At 44.1% G+C, this 14,547-nt stretch overlaps 1 protein-coding gene across 2 annotated transcripts in view; it reads right to left on the bottom strand.

Moving 5' to 3' along the window:
• LOC140392956 (hexokinase-1-like) overlaps positions 1–14,547 on the bottom strand; it is a 1,204,152-nt gene that overhangs the window by 347,220 nt on the left and 842,385 nt on the right. The window lies entirely within an intron of this gene.

The following is a 14,547-nucleotide window of genomic DNA, read 5'->3' as shown; positions in this document are numbered from 1 at the left end:
CACTCTGAAAATCCTGATCATTATCATTCACTCTGAAACCCCTGATCATTCACTCTGAAAACCCTGACCACTCACTCTGAAAACCCTGATCATTATCATTCACTCTGAAAACCCTGATCACTCACTCTGAAAACCCAGTTCACTCACTCTGAAAACCCTGATCATTCACTCTGAAAACCCTGATCATTCACTCTGAAAACCCTGATCACTCACTCTGAAAACCCTGATCACTCACCCTGAAAACCCTGATCACTCACTCTGAAAACCCTGATCACTCACCCTGAAAGCCCTGATCATTCCCTCTGAAAACCCTGATCATCCACTCACTCTGAAAACCCAGTTCACTCACTCTGAAAACCCTGATCACTCACTCTGAAAACCCTGATCATTCACTCTGAAAACCCTGATCATTCGCTCTGAAAACCCTGATCACTCACACTGAAAACCCTAATCACTGACTCTGAAAACCCTGATCACTCACCCTGAAAACCCTGATCACTCACCCTGAAAACCCTGATCACTCATTCTGAAAACCCTGACCCTTCTCATTCACTCTGAAAACCTGATCACCCACTCACTCTGAAAACCCAGATCACTCACTCTGAAAACCCTGATCATTCACTCTAAAAACCCTGATCACTCACACTGAAAACCCTAATCACTGACTCTGAAAACCCTGATCACTCACCCTGAAAACGCTGATCACTCACTCTGAAAACCCTGATCATTCACTCTGAAAACCCTGATCACTGACTCTGAAAACCCTGATCACCCACCCTGAAAGCCCTGATCAATCACTCTGAAAATCCTGATCATTATCATTCACTCTGAAACCCCTGATCATTCACTCTGAAAACCCTGACCACTCACTCTGAAAACCCTGATCATTATCATTCTCTCTGAAAACCCTGATCACTCACTCTGAAAATCCTGATCATTATCATTCACTCTGAAACCCCTGATCATTCACTCTGAAAACCCTGACCACTCACTCTGAAAACCCTGATCATTATCATTCACTCTGATAACCCTGATCACTCACTCTGAAAACCCAGTTCACTCACTCTGAAAACCCTGATCATTCACTCTGAAAACCCTGATCATTCACTCTGAAAACCCTGATCACTCACTCTGAAAACCCTGATCACTCACCCTGAAAACCCTGATCACTCACTCTGAAAACCCTGATCACTCACCCTGAAAGCCCTGATCATTCACTCTGAAAACCCTGATCACTCACTCTGAAAATCCTGATCATTATCATTCACTCTGAAACCCCTGATCATTCACTCTGAAAACAGTGACCACTCACTCTGAAAACCCTGATCATTATCATTCACTCTGAAAACCCTGATCACTCACTCTGAAAACCCTGACCCTTATCATTCACTCTGAAAACCCTGATCATCCACTCACTCTGAAAACCCAGTTCACTCACTCTGAAAACCCTGATCATTCACTCTGAAAACGCTGATCACTGACTCTGAAAAACCTGATCACTCACTCTGAAAACCCTGATCACTCACTCTGAAAACCCTGATCACTCACTCTGAAAACCCTGATCACTCACTGAAAATCCTGATCATTATCATTCACTCTGAAACCCGTGATCATTCACTCTGAAAACCCTGACCACTCACTCTGAAAACCCTGATCATTATCATTCACTCTGAAAATTGTGATCATTCACTCTGAAAACCCTGACCCTTATCATTCACTCTGAAAACCCTCATCACCCACTCACTCTGAAAACCGAGATCATTCACTCTGAAAACCCTGATCACTCACTCTGAAAACCCTGATCACTCACTCTGAAAACCCTGTTCACTCACTCTGAAAACCCTGATCACTCACTCTGAAAACCCTGATCATTCACTCTGAAAACCCTGATCACTCACTCTGAAAACCCTGATCACTGACTCTGAAAACCCTGATCACTCACCCTGAAAACCCTGATCACTCACTCTGAAAACCCTAATCACTCACTCTGAAAACCCAGATCACTCACCCTGAAAGCCCTGATCATTCATTCTGAAAACCCTGATCACTCACCCTGAAAACCCTGATCATTCACTCTGAAAACCGTGACCACTCACTCTGAAAACCCTGATCATTATCATTCACTCTGAAAACCGTGATCATTCACTCTGAAAACCCTGATCATTATCATTCACTCTGAAAACCCTGATCACTCACTCTGAAAACCCTGACCCTTCTCATTCACTCTGAAAACCCTGATCACCCACTCACTCTGAAAACCCAGATCACTCACTCTGAAAACCCTGATCATTCACTCTGAAAACCCTGTCCACTCACTCTGAAAACCCTGATCATTATCATTCACTCTGAAAACCCTGATCACTCACTCTGAAAACCCTGACCCTTATCATTCACTCTGAAAACCCTGATCATCCACTCACTCTGAAAACCCAGTTCACTCACTCTGAAAACCCTGATCACTCACACTGAAAACCCTAATCACTGACTCTGAAAACCCTGATCACTCACCCTGAAAACCCTGATCACTCACCCTGAAAACCCTGATCACTCACTCTGAAAACCCTGACCCTTCTCATTCACTCTGAAAACCCTGGTCACCCACTCACTCTGAAAACCCAGATCACTCACTCTGAAAACCCTGATCATTCACTCTGAAAATCCTGATCATTCACTCTGAAAACCCTGATCACTCACTCTGAAAACCCTGATCATTCACTCTGAAAACCCTGATCACTCACACTGAAAACCCTAATCACTGACTCTGAAAACCCTGATCACTCACCCTGAAAACCCTGATCACTCACCCTGAAAACCCTGATCATTCACTCTGAAAACCATGTCCACTCACTCTGAAAACCCTGATCATTATCATTCACTCTGAAAACCCTGATCACTCACTCTGAAAACCCTGACCCTTATCATTCACTCTGAAAACCCTGATCATCCACTCACTCTGAAAACCCAGTTCACTCACTCTGAAAACCCTGATCATTCACTCTGAAAACCCTGATCATTCACTCTGAAAACCCTGATCACTGACTCTGAAAAACCTGATCACTCACTCTGAAAACCCTGATCACTCACTCTGAAAACCCTGATCACTCACTCTGAAAACCCTGATCACTCACTCTGAAAACCCTGATCACTCACTGAAAATCCTGATCATTATCATTCACTCTGAAACCCGTGATCATTCACTCTGAAAACCCTGACCACTCACTCTGAAAACCCTGATCATTATCATTCACTCTGAAAACCGTGATCATTCACTCTGAAAACCCTGACCCTTATCATTCACTCTGAAAACCCTCATCACCCACTCACTCTGAAAACCGAGATCATTCACTCTGAAAACACTGATCACTCACTCTGAAAACCCTGATCACTCACTCTGAAAACCCTGTTCACTCACTCTGAAAACCCTGATCACTCACTCTGAAAACCCTGATCATTCACTCTGAAAACCCTGATCACTCACTCTGAAAACCTTGATCACTGACTCTGAAAACCCTGATCACTCACCCTGAAAACCCTGATCACTCACTCTGAAAACCCTGATCACTCACTCTGAAAACCCAGATCACTCACCCTGAAAGCCCTGATCATTCATTCTGAAAACCCTGATCACTCACCCTGAAAACCCTAATCACTGACTCTGAAAACCCTGATCACTCACCCTGAAAACCCTGATCACTCACCCTGAAAACCCTGATCACTCACTCTGAAAACCCTGACCCTTCTCATTCACTCTGAAAACCCTGATCACCCACTCACTCTGAAAACCCAGATCACTCACTCTGAAAACCCTGATCATTCACTCTGAAAACCCTGATCACTCACACTGAAAACCCTAATCACTGACTCTGAAAACCCTGATCACTCACCCTGAAAACCCTGATCACTCACTCTGAAAACCCTGATCACTCACTCTGAAGACCCAGTTCACTCACTCTGAAAACCCTGATCATTCACTCTGAAAACCCTGATCATTCACTCTGAAAACCCTGATCACTCACTCTGAAAACCCTGATCACTCACCCTGAAAACCCTGATCACTCACTCTGAAAACCCTGATCACTCACCCTGAAAGCCCTGATCATTCACTCTGAAAACCCTGATCACTCACTCTGAAAATCCTGATCAATATCATTCACTCTGAAACCCCTGATCATTCACTCTGAAAACAGTGACCACTCACTCTGAAAACCCTGATCATTATCATTCACTCTGAAAACCCAGATCACTCACTCTGAAAACCCTGATCATTCACTCTGAAAACCATGACCACTCACTCTGAAAACCCTGATCATTATCATTCACTCTGAAAACCCTGATCACTCACTCTGAAAACCCTGACGCTTATCATTCACTCTGAAAACCCTGATCATCCACTCACTCTGAAAACCCAGTTCACTCACTCTGAAAACCCTGATCATTCACTCTGAAAACCCTGATCACTGACTCTGAAAAACCTGATCACTCACTCTGAAAACCCTGATCACTCACTCTGAAAACCCTGATCACTCACTCTGAAAACCCTGACCACTCACTCTGAAAACCCTGATCATTATCATTCACTCTGAAAACCGTGATCATTCACTCTGAAAACCCTGACCCTTATCATTCACTCTGAAAACCCTCATCACCCACTCACTCTGAAAACCGAGATCATTCACTCTGAAAACCCTGATCACTCACTCTGAAAACCCTGATCACTCACTCTGAAAACCCTGTTCACTCACTCTGAAAACCCTGATCACTCACTCTGAAAACCCTGATCATTCACTCTGAAAACCCTGATCACTCACTCTGAAAACCCTGATCACTGACTCTGAAAACCCTGATCACTCACCCTGAAAACCTTGATCACTCACTCTGAAAACCCTGATCACTCACTCTGAAAACCCAGATCATTATCATTCACTCTGAAAACCCTGATCACTCACTCTGAAAACCCTGACCCTTATCATTCACTCTGAAAACCCTGATCACCCACTCACTCTGAAAACCCAGATCACTCACTCTGAAAACCCTGATCATTCACTCTGAAAGCTCTGTCCACTCACTCTGAAAACCCTGATCATTATCATTCACTCTGAAAACCCTGATCACTCACTCTGAAAACCCTGACCCTTATCATTCACTCTGAAAACCCTGATCATCCACTCACTCTGAAAACCCAGTTCACTCACTCTGAAAACCCTGATCACTCACACTGAAAACCTAATCACTGACTCTGAAAACCCTGATCACTCACCCTGAAAACCCTGATCACTCACCCTGAAAACCCTGATCACTCACTCTGAAAACCCTGACCCTTCTCATTCACTCTGAAAACCCTGATCACCCACTCACTCTGAAAACCCAGATCACTCACTCTGAAAACCCTGATCATTCACTCTGAAAACCCTGATCACTCACACTGAAAACCCTAATCACTGACTCTGAAAACCCTGATCACTCACCCTGAAAACCCTGATCACTCACCCTGAAAACCCTGATCATTCACTCTGAAAACCCTGATCACTCAGTCTGAAAACCCTGATCACTCAGTCTGAAAACCCTGCTCATTCACTCTGAAAAACCTGATCACTCACTCTGGAAACCCTGATCACTCACTCTGAAACCCCAGATCACTCACTCTGAAAACCCTGTCTCATTCACTCTGAAAACTCTGTTCATTCAATCTGAAAACCCTGATCACTCACTCTGAAACCCCTGATCACTCATCTGAAAACCCTGTCTCATTCACTCTGAAAACCCTGTTCATTCACTCTGAAAACCCTGATCACTCAGTCTGAAAACCCTGTTCATTCACTCTGAAAACCCTGATCATTCACTCTGAAAACCCTGATCATTCACTCTGAAAACCCAGATCACTCACCCTGAAAACCCTGATCACTCACCCTGAAAAGCCTGATCATTCACTCTGAAACCCCTGATCATTCACTCTGAAAACCCTGATCATTCACTCTGAAAACCCTGATCATTCACTCTGAAAACCCAGATCACTCACCCTGAAAACCCTGATCACTCAGTCTGAAAACCCTGATCACTCACCCTGAAAACCCTGATCACTCACCCTGAAAACCCTGATCATTCACTCTGAAACCCCTGATCACTGACTCTGAAAACCCTGTTAATTCACTCTGAAAACCCTGATCACTCACTCTGAAAACCCAGATCACTCACGCTGAAAGCCCTGATCATTCATTCTGAAAACCCTGATCACTCACCCTGAAAACCCTGATCATTCACTCTGAAAACCCTGATCACTCACTCTGAAACACCTGATCATTCACTCTGAAAACCCCGACCACTCACTCTGAAAACCCTGATCATTATCATTCACTCTGAAAACCCTGATCACTCACTCTGAAAACCCTGATCATTCACTCTGAAAACCCTGATCACTCACTCTGAAAACCCTTCTCATTCACTCTGAAAACCCTGATCACCCACTCACTCTGAAAACCCAGATCACTCACTCTGAAAACCCTGATCATTCACTCTGAAAACCCTGTCCACTCACTCTGAAAACCCTGATCATTATCATTCACTCTGAAAACCCTGATCACTCACTCTGAAAACCCTGACCCTTATCATTCACTCTGAAAACCCTGATCATCCACTCACTCTGAAAACCCAGTTCACTCACTCTGAAAACCCTGATCACTCACTCTGAAAACCCTGATCATTCACTCTGAAAACCCTGATCATTCACTCTGAAACCCCTGATCACTCAATCTGAAAACCCTGATCATTCACTCTGAAAACCCTGATCACTCACACTGAAAACCCTAATCACTGACTCTGAAAATCCTGATCACTCACCCTGAAAACACTGATCACTCACCCTGAAAACCCTGATCACTCACTCTGAAAACCCTGACCCTTCTCATTCACTCTGAAAACCCTGATCACCCACTCACTCTGAAAACCCAGATCACTCACTCTGAAAACCCTGATCATTCACTCTAAAAACCCTGATCACTCACACTGAAAACCCTAATCACTGACTCTGAAAACCCTGATCACTCACCCTGAAAACGCTGATCACTCACTCTGAAAACCCTGATCATTCACTCTGAAAACCCTGATCACTGACTCTGAAAACCCTGATCACCCACCCTGAAAGCCCTGATCAATCACTCTGAAAATCCTGATCATTATCATTCACTCTGAAACCCCTGATCATTCACTCTGAAAACCCTGACCACTCACTCTGAAAACCCTGATCATTATCATTCACTCTGAAAACCCTGATCACTCACTCTGAAAATCCTGATCATTATCATTCACTCTGAAACCCCTGATCATTCACTCTGAAAACCCTGACCACTCACTCTGAAAACCCTGATCATTATCATTCACTCTGAAAACCCTGATCACTCACTCTGAAAACCCAGTTCACTCACTCTGAAAACCCTGATCATTCACTCTGAAAACCCTGATCATTCACTCTGAAAACCCTGATCACTCACTCTGAAAACCCTGATCACTCACCCTGAAAACCCTGATCACTCACTCTGAAAACCCTGATCACTCACCCTGAAAGCCCTGATCATTCACTCTGAAAACCCTGATCACTCACTCTGAAAATCCTGATCATTATCATTCACTCTGAAACCCCTGATCATTCACTCTGAAAACAGTGACCACTCACTCTGAAAACCCTGATCATTATCATTCACTCTGAAAACCCAGATCACTCACTCTGAAAACCCTGATCATTCACTCTGAAAACCCTGATCATTATCATTCACTCTGAAAACCCTGATCACTCACTCTGAAAACCCTGACCCTTATCATTCACTCTGAAAACCCTGATCATCCACTCACTCTGAAAACCCAGTTCACTCACTCTGAAAACCCTGATCATTCACTCTGAAAACCCTGATCACTGACACTGAAAAACCTGATCACTCACTCTGAAAACCCTGATCACTCACCCTGAAAACCCTGATCACTCACTCTGAAAACCCTGATCACTCACTCTGAAAACCCTGATCACTCACTCTGAAAACCCTGATCACTCACTGAAAATCCTGATCATTATCATTCACTCTGAAACCCGTGATCATTCACTCTGAAAACCCTGACCACTCACTCTGAAAACCCTGATCATTATCATTCACTCTGAAAACCGTGATCATTCACTCTGAAAACCCTGACCACTCACTCTGAAAACCGTGATCATTCACTCTGAAAACCCTCATCACCCACTCACTCTGAAAACCGAGATCATTCACTCTGAAAACCCTGATCACTCACTCTGAAAACCCTGATCACTCACTCTGAAAACCCTGTTCACTCACTCTGAAAACCCTGATCACTCACTCTGAAAACCCTGATCACTCACTCTGAAAACCCTGATCACTGACTCTGAAAACCCTGATCACTCACCCTGAAAACCCTGATCACTCACTCTGAAAACCCTGATCACTCACTCTGAAAACCCAGATCACTCACCCTGAAAGCCCTGATCATTCATTCTGAAAACCCTGATCACTCACCCTGAAAACCCTGATCATTCACTCTGAAAACCGTGACCACTCACTCTGAAAACCCTGATCATTATCATTCACTCTGAAAACCCTGATCACTCACTCTGAAAACCCTGACCCTTCTCATTCACTCTGAAAACCCTGATCACCCACTCACTCTGAAAACCCAGATCACTCACTCTGAAAACCCTGATCATTCACTCTGAAAACCCTGTCCACTCACTCTGAAAACCCTGATCATTATCATTCACTCTGAAAACCCTGATCACTCACTCTGAAAACCCTGACCCTTATCATTCACTCTGAAAACCCTGATCATCCACTCACTCTGAAAACCCAGTTCACTCACTCTGAAAACCCAGTTCACTCACTCTGAAAACCCTGATCACTCACACTGAAAACCCTAATCACTGACTCTGAAAACCCTTATCACTCACCCTGAAAACCCTGATCACTCACCCTGAAAACCCTGATCACTCACTCTGAAAACCCTGACCCTTCTCATTCACTCTGAAAACCCTGATCACCCACTCACTCTGAAAACCCAGATCACTCACTCTGAAAACCCTGATCACTCACTCTGAAAACCCTGATCACTCACCCTGAAAACCCTGATCACTCACACTGAAAACCCTGATCATTCACTCTGAAAACCCTGTCCACTCACTCTGAAAACCCTGATCATTATCATTCACTCTGAAATCCCTGATCACTCACTCTGAAAACCCTGACCCTTATCATTCACTCTGAAAACCCTGATCATCCACTCACTCTGAAAACCCAGTTCACTCTGAAAACCCTGATCATTCACTCTGAAAACCCTGATCATTCACTCTGAAAACCCTGATCATTCACTCTGAAAACCCTGATCACTGACTCTGAAAAACCTGATCACTCACTCTGAAAACCCTGATCACTCACTCTGAAAACCCTGATCACTCACTCTGAAAACCCTGATCACTCACTCTGAAAACCCTGATCACTCACTGAAAATCCTGATCATTATCATTCACTCTGAAACCCGTGATCATTCACTCTGAAAACCCTGACCACTCACTCTGAAAACCCTGATCATTATCATTCACTCTGAAAACCGTGATCATTCACTCTGAAAACCCTGACCCTTATCATTCACTCTGAAAACCCTCATCACCCACTCACTCTGAAAACCGAGATCATTCACTCTGAAAACCCTGATCACTCACTCTGAAAACCCTGATCACTCACTCTGAAAACCCTGTTCACTCACTCTGAAAACCCTGATCACTCACTCTGAAAACCCTGATCATTCACTCTGAAAACCCTGATCACTCACTCTGAAAACCTTGATCACTGACTCTGAAAACCCTGATCACTCACCCTGAAAACCCTGATCACTCACTCTGAAAACCCTGATCACTCACTCTGAAAACCCAGATCACTCACCCTGAAAGCCCTGATCATTCATTCTGAAAACCCTGATCACTCACCCTGAAAACCCTGATCATTCACTCTGAAAACCGTGACCACTCACTCTGAAAACCCTGATCATTATCATTCACTCTGAAAACCCTGATCACTCACTCTGAAAACCCTGACCCTTCTCATTCACTCTGAAAACCCTGATCACCCACTCACTCTGAAAACCCAGATCACTCACTCTGAAAACCCTGATCATTCACTCTGAAAACCCTGTCCACTCACTCTGAAAACCCTGATCATTATCATTCACTCTGAAAACCCTGATCACTCACTCTGAAAACCCTGACCCTTATCATTCACTCTGAAAACCCTGATCATCCACTCACTCTGAAAACCCAGTTCACTCACTCTGAAAACCCTGATCACTCACTCTGAAAACCCTGATCATTCACTCTGAAAACACTGATCATTCACTCTGAAAACCCTGATCACTCACACTGAAAACCCTAATCACTGACTCTGAAAACCCTGATCACTCACCCTGAAAACCCTGATCACTCAGCCTGAAAACCCTGATCACTCACTCTGAAAACCCTGATCACTCACCCTGAAAACCCTGATCATTATCATTCACTCTGAAAACCCTGATCACTCACTCTGAAAACCCTGACTCTTCTCATTCACTCTGAAAACCCTGATCACCCACTCACTCTGAAAACCCAGATCACTCACTCTGAAAACCCTGATCATTCACTCTGAAAACCCTGATCACTCACACTGAAAACCCTAATCACTGACTCTGAAAACCCTGATCACTCACCCTGAAAACCCTGATCACTCACTCTGAAAACCCTGATCATTCACTCTGAAAACCCTGATCACTGACTCTGAAAACCCTGATCACCCACCCTGAAAGCCCTGATCAATCACTCTGAAAATCCTGATCATTATCATTCACTCTGAAACCCCTGACCACTCACTCTGAAAACCCTGATCATTATCATTCACTCTGAAAACCCTGATCACTCACTCTGAAAATCCTGATCATTATCATTCACTCTGAAACCCCTGATCATTCACTCTGAAAACCCTGACCACTCACTCTGAAAACCCTGATCATTATCATTCACTCTGAAAACCCTGATCACTCACTCTGAAAACCCAGTTCACTCACTCTGAAAACCCTGATCACTCACTCTGAAAACCCTGATCATTCACTCTAAAAACCCTGATCACTCACTCTGAAAACCCAGTTCACTCACTCTGAAAACCCTGATCACTGACTCTGAAAACCCTGATCACTCACTCTGAAAACCCTGATCACTCACCCTGAAAGCCCTGATCATTCACTCTGAAAACCCTGATCATCCACTCACTCTGAAAACCCAGTTCACTCACTCTGAAAACCCTGATCATTCACTCTGAAAACCCTGATCATTCACTCTGAAAACCCTGATCACTCACACTGAAAACCCTAATCACTGACTCTGAAAACCCTGATCACTCACCCTGAAAACCCTGATCACTCACCCTGAAAACCCTGATCACTCACTCTGAAAACCCTGACCCTTCTCATTCACTCTGAAAACCCTGATCACCCACTCACTCTGAAAACGCTGATCACTCACTCTGAAAACCCTGATCATTCACTCTGAAAACCCTGATCACTGACTCTGAAAACCCTGATCACCCACCCTGAAAGCCCTGATCAATCACTCTGAAAATCCTGATCATTATCATTCACTCTGAAACCCCTGATCATTCACTCTGAAAACCCTGACCACTCACTCTGAAAACCCTGATCATTATCATTCTCTCTGAAAACCCTGATCACTCACTCTGAAAATCCTGATCATTATCATTCACTCTGAAACCCCTGATCATTCACTCTGAAAACCCTGACCACTCACTCTGAAAACCCTGATCATTATCATTCACTCTGAAAACCCTGATCACTCACTCTGAAAACCCAGTTCACACACTCTGAAAACCCTGATCATTCACTCTGAAAACCCTGATCATTCACTCTGAAAACCCTGATCACTCACTCTGAAAACCCTGATCACTCACCCTGAAAACCCTGATCACTCACTCTGAAAACCCTGATCACTCACCCTGAAAGCCCTGATCATTCACTCTGAAAACCCTGATCACTCACTCTGAAAATCCTGATCATTATCATTCACTCTGAAACCCCTGATCATTCACTCTGAAAACAGTGACCACTCACTCTGAAAACCCTGATCATTATCATTCACTCTGAAAACCCAGATCACTCACTCTGAAAACCCTGATCATTCACTCTGAAAACCATGTCCACTCACTCTGAAAACCCTGATCATTATCATTCACTCTGAAACCCCTGATCACTCACTCTGAAAACCCTGACCCTTATCATTCACTCTGAAAACCCTGATCATCCACTCACTCTGAAAACCCAGTTCACTCACTCTGAAAACCCTGATCATTCACTCTGAAAACCCTGATCACTGACTCTGAAAAACCTGATCACTCACTCTGAAAACCCTGATCACTCACTCTGAAAACCCTGATCATTATCATTCACTCTGAAACCCCTGATCACTCACTCTGAAAACCCTGACCCTTATCATTCACTCTGAAAACCCTGATCATCCACTCACTCTGAAAACCCAGTTCACTCACTCTGAAAACCCTGATCATTCACTCTGAAAACCCTGATCACTGACTCTGAAAACCCTGATCACTCACTCTGAAAACCCTGATCACTCACTCTGAAAACCCTGATCACTCACTGAAAATCCTGATCATTATCATTCACTCTGAAACCCGTGATCATTCACTCTGAAAACCCTGACCACTCACTCTGAAAACCCTGATCATTATCATTCACTCTGAAAACTGTGATCATTCACTCTGAAAACCCTGACCCTTATCATTCACTCTGAAAACCCTCATCACCCACTCACTCTGAAAACCGAGATCATTCACTCTGAAAACCCTGATCACTCACTCTGAAAACCCTGATCACTCACTCTGAAAACCCTGTTCACTCACTCTGAAAACCCTGATCACTCACTCTGAAAACCCTGATCATTCACTCTGAAAACCCTGATCACTCACTCTGAAAACCCTGATCACTGACTCTGAAAACCCTGATCACTCACCCTGAAAACCCTGATCACTCACTCTGAAAACCCTGATCACTCACTCTGAAAACCCAGATCACTCACCCTGAAAGCCCTGATCATTCATTCTGAAAACCCTGATCACTCACCCTGAAAACCCTGAGCATTCACTCTGAAAACCGTGACCACTCACTCTGAAAACCCTGATCATTATCATTCACTCTGAAAACCGTGATCATTCACTCTGAAAACCCTGATCATTATCATTCACTCTGAAAACCCTGATCACTCACTCTGAAAACCCTGACCCTTCTCATTCACTCTGAAAACCCAGATCACTCACCCTGAAAGCCCTGATCATTCATTCTGAAAACCCTGATCACTCACCCTGAAAACCCTGATCATTCACTCTGAAAACCCCTGATCATTCACTCTGAAACCCCTGATCATTCACTCTGAAAACCGTGACCACTCACTCTGAAAACCCTGATCATTATCATTCACTCTGAAAACCCTGATCACTCACTCTGAAAACCCTGATCACTCACTCTGAAAACCCTGATCACTCACTCTGAAAACCCTGATCACTCACTCTGAAAACCCTGATCATTATCATTCACTCTGAAAACCCTGATCACCCACTCACTCTGAAAACCCAGATCACTCACTCTGAAAACCCTGATCATTCACTCTGAAAACCCTGTCCACTCACTCTGAAAACCCTGATCATTATCATTCACTCTGAAAACCCTGATCACTCACTCTGAAAACCCTGACCCTTATCATTCACTCTGAAAACCCTGATCATCCACTCACTCTGAAAACCCAGTTCACTCACTCTGAAAACCCTGATCACTCACTCTGAAAACCCTGATCATTCACTCTGAAAACCCTGATCATTCACTCTGAAAACCCTGATCACTCACACTGAAAACCCTAATCACTGACTCTGAAAACCCTGATCACTCACCCTGAAAACCCTGATCACTCACCCTGAAAACCCTGATCACTCACTCTGAAAACCCTGACCCTTCTCATTCACTCTGAAAACCCTGATCACCCACTCACTCTGAAAACCCAGATCACTCACTCTGAAAACCCTGATCATTCACTCTGAAAACCCTGATCACTCACACTGAAAACCCTAATCACTGACTCTGAAAACCCTGATCACTCACCCTGAAAACCCTGATCACTCACTCTGAAAACCCTGATCATTCACTCTGAAAACCCTGATCACTGACTCTGAAAACCCTGATCACCCACTCACTCTGAAAACCCTGATCATTCACTCTGAAAACCCAGATCACTCACTCTGAAAACCCTGATCATTCACTCTGAAAACCCTGATCACTCACTCTGAAAACCCAGATCACTCACCCTGAAAGCCCTGATCACTCACTCTGAAAACCCTGACCCTTCTCATTCACTCTGAAAACCCTGATCACCCACTCACTCTGAAAACCCAGATCACTCACTCTGAAAACCCTGATCATTCACTCTGAAAACCCTGATCACTCACACTGAAAACC

The sequence above is a fragment of the Scyliorhinus torazame genome, chromosome 16, assembly GCF_047496885.1.
Source record: "Scyliorhinus torazame isolate Kashiwa2021f chromosome 16, sScyTor2.1, whole genome shotgun sequence".
Taxonomy (NCBI): domain Eukaryota; kingdom Metazoa; phylum Chordata; class Chondrichthyes; order Carcharhiniformes; family Scyliorhinidae; genus Scyliorhinus; species Scyliorhinus torazame.
Note: the sequence above shows the minus strand (reverse complement) of the source record. Positions and strands in the feature narration are given on the sequence as shown.